This window comes from Petaurus breviceps, unplaced genomic scaffold (genome assembly GCF_028583685.1).
Source record: "Petaurus breviceps papuanus isolate PSGF00001 unplaced genomic scaffold, PetGlider_PUasm1.0 91133, whole genome shotgun sequence".
Classification (NCBI taxonomy): Eukaryota; Metazoa; Chordata; class Mammalia; order Diprotodontia; family Petauridae; genus Petaurus; species Petaurus breviceps.
Window position 1 is genome coordinate 1,066,152 of NW_027187419.1, and position 4,066 is coordinate 1,070,217.

A 4,066-nucleotide genomic window follows, 5' to 3' on the forward strand; every position below is an offset into this window, starting at 1 on the left:
CTTCCTTCCTTCCTTCCTTCCTTCCTTCCTTCCTTCCTTCCTTCCTTTTTTCTTCCCCCTCCCCCCCCAACAGGGCTCTATATATTCAGTCCTAGTATCTCTCTCAAGACCCGGTCCCACATCACCAAATGTGCTTCACCACTTCACATCACCACCCACATGACCATTTCAAATTGTATGTCCCAAAGGCATCTCACACTTATCCAAAACAGGATTCTTTATCTTTTCTGCCAAATGCATCTCTCTTCCAAACATTACTATTTCTGTAAAGGGCACCACCATCCTTCCATTTATTCAGGTTCACAAACCTGGAGTCATCCTTGTCTCCTAACTTTCCCCACTCTCCACATATCCAACCAGTTGCCAAATCTAGTTTTTATCTCTGCATCTGTCAATATGTCCCTTCTTTCTCTTTGTGCAAACATCACCCTAATTCGGGTTCTTATTATTTCTCTTCTGGAATATTGCAATAGCCTTCTAATTGGACTTCTTGCTTCAAGTCTCTCTGCAATCCAATTTATCCTCTACAAAACCAACAAAATGATTTTTCCTAAAAGCTAAGTCTGACCAGGTCACTCCCCTACTCAATGAACTCTAGTGACTCCCTATTACCTTTATGAAAAAATGTAAATTTTGTTTGGCATTTAAAACTCTTTATAACCTGGTTCCATTTTACCTTTCTGGTCTTTTTTACATTGTACTCATCTCCACATACTCTGTAATCCAATGTGACATTATGGCAGCTAGGTGGCACAATGCATAGAGTGCCAGGCCTGAAGTCAGGAAGACTCATCTTTCTGATTTCAAAACTGGCATAGGACATTCACTAGCTAAGTCATTTAACACTTTAGTTTACCTCAGTTTCCTCATCTGTAAAATGACAATGGAGAAGGAAATGGCAAACCGGTGTAGTAGAAAATCTCAAATGGGGTCATGAAGAGCCAGACATGACTGAAAAATGACTGAACAACAACACGTGCCATTCCATCTTCCCATGCCCTTTCACCAGCTGGCTCTCTTGCCAGGAATTCTTTCCTTCTACATCTCTGCTTCTCAGAATCCCTGCTTGTACCTTCCCCTGCAAGGTTACATTTCAACTGCTTTATGTTTTGTTTAAAATCTGTATATGGGTACATTGTCTCCCTTAAAGAATGTAGTAAATGCTTGTTCATTGATTGATCTATGGAATACTTAGGACTTTGAAAGATCCCATCTCAAGGAATCTCTTTTGCCAGGATGCAATTAGACCATCCCTCCCTTCCCCTCTCCCCCACACACACTTGAAGCCCTTGGATGGGCTAAGGCATTGTCTTTAGAATGCTCCTGTTAAAATTAGGTAGGAAGAAGTTAGGAAGGAGGAAACCCAGAAGAGTTAAGTTTTTATGGGACAAGTGAGTGAAAAAGGTCTAAAGTACAGAGCACTGGCCAGATAGGTCAGGCTGGGTGGAGTGTCACAGTAGGGGAGCCCAGCTAGCTGCTTATCCTGGAATAACTATAAAGGATGGCAGGGGCACTGAAGCCAAACACCTGCATAGATTAGCTCAGGATTTGCACTTACATTGACACTCTCTTGGATTTTTTCCTTTGGGTCTGCCAGCATACCCTATTTCCTGGGAATCCTATAACTAGAAGACAACAGCCTTTAGGACAGAGAAACACACAGACACATACCAGCAAAGAAACATTAAGAGACAGAAAGATAAAAAGGGCCACATATCATTCTGAACAAGCATTGACTGAGGGCAGAGGAGTTGTAAACCCACCTTTGCATAAATGAAATCTGAGGCTCAGGAAAGAAGAGATCTATCCTGGCAGCTCTTACTTCCCAGACTCCTTGGTCTATTTGAAGATTCTGGATCCATGAACTAACAATGGATAAGTGCTCTTGAGAAAACTATTTTGTTCTTTGACAAGACCTCAGTTCTGGAACCATCCATATATCCTTCCCCAGTGTCCATGACTAGGTATTCTCCTTATTGCATGAGAGCCTGTAGGTGGGGTCAAAGGCATTAAATTTCTAGACCTTACTCTGGATCTTTGGGGTGGGGAACCCAGGATTAAGATTCCCCCCTTCCCACCCCTCCAATCTCATAGTGCCCCTGACCTTGCAAAGGGTCCTCCCAGGGGTGACTGACCTAGAAGTCCCCTGAGGCAGGCAGAATAAACAGGAAAATCTGAGCAATGGAAAGAGACTAGCTTACCCTGGCATTGCTACCAACTGGCTGAATGACCTTGGGTAGGTCTTTTCACCACTTTGAGGTTCAGATTCATTAGGTTTGGAACAGATGTTCTCTCGCTGCTCTCTGGATAGGACTTAATTAGTGGTTCCCAACCTGTGGGACAAGGATACCTCTGGGAATCCATATTCATAAATAAGCAAACATACCTTCTGCTGACTGAATAAATAATGTATTACAGATGTATTGCTATTTTTTCAAATGTATGTAGATGCTGTTATGATTAACAAAATACAATTAATTTTAAATTGTTACTGAATTCATAGTAGCTTTTTGTCATTATGTATTTTTTCAATCAAGAGATACTAATAATATGACTTGTAATATTGGGCTCCATGAATTCTTTTGAGATTAAAAAGGAGGCTAGAACTCACAAGATTAGATTATGTCTGAGGTCAAGGTGGATTACAATGTGGGGTGTAGGGGAAAGAGTGTCTGATTTGAACTCAGGATCTTGGTATAAATCTGGGCTCAGCTACGTTTTGTGTGACCTCAGGGAAGTCATTTCACTGCCCTTGGTCTCAATTCCTTCATATATATTTATATGATATATAATATATGCGCATAACCAAAACAACAATGCATATTTATATATGTTCATGTATATTAATATACATGGATCTATGTGTGTATACATATTCACACACATATACACATAGATGCATGTATATACATCTATACACATACATGTATGTAATACATGAAAGGTGTCGAAGTGCTTGGCCTGTAGTCAGGAAGACCTGAGTTCAAATCCAACCTCAGACACTTACTAGCTGTGTGATCCTGGGCAAGTCACTTAACCCTGTTTGCCTCAGTTTCTTCATCCATAAAATGAACCAGAGAAGGAAATGGCAAATCACTCTGGTATCTTTGCCAAGAAAACCCCAGATGAGTTCACAAAGAATCAAATATGACTGAAAACAACTGCAACAACAACAACGTGTGTGTACATATATATACATACACACACACACACACACACACACACACACATATATATGGGAAGAGTAGAAATTTGAGGGCAATTGTACACCCTGCCCCCTCTAGGCCTGGTGTTTGTTGCAAGGAACATGATAGGAGCTGAATGAAAGACTCAAACCAATCCCAATTTCACACAGGCTTGGAAGAATTGTTGCTAAGTGGAAACAAAGGTGGTCAAAAGTTTGATTTGACCTTAGAGACCCTTGCTATGGGTCTGAATCACAGTAAGAACTGAAATAGCCCTGAAGCCATGGTCTCTGCTAATACTAATATGCTAATAATGAAATAATAATACATGTTATCACTTACGTAGTGCTTTAATGTTCGCAAGGCACTTTACGTATATTATCTCTCTCTTTTTTAAAATTTTTTTGAGGGGGGAGGGCAGGGCAATTGGGGTTAAGTGACTTGCCCAAGGTCACATGGCTAGTAAGTGTGTCAAGTGTCTGAGGCTGTATTTGAACTCAGGTCCTCCTGACTCCAGGGCCAATGTTCTATTCACTGCACCACCTAGCCACCCCTATATTACCTCATTTGATCCTTACCCCCCATATTACTATTACTCCCATTTTACAGATGAGGAAACTGAGGCTGAGAAAGGTTAAGTGAGTTGTTCAAGACTTGGAATCTTGACTCCAAGTCCAATCCTCCATCCACGGATCATGGCACCACCTCACTGCCTTACAATAAAGGAGCCATGAGTATTCCCTCATGGAGAGGAAAGCCTATAGTAGTTTCAGTCCAGTGGAGAAAGAGCAGAGTCTGGAGCAACGAGGACAGAATCCCAGCAGATGACACCCACAGATGAGCGGATGAAAGCAGTTACTCATGGGAAGGCTCTGGAGGCA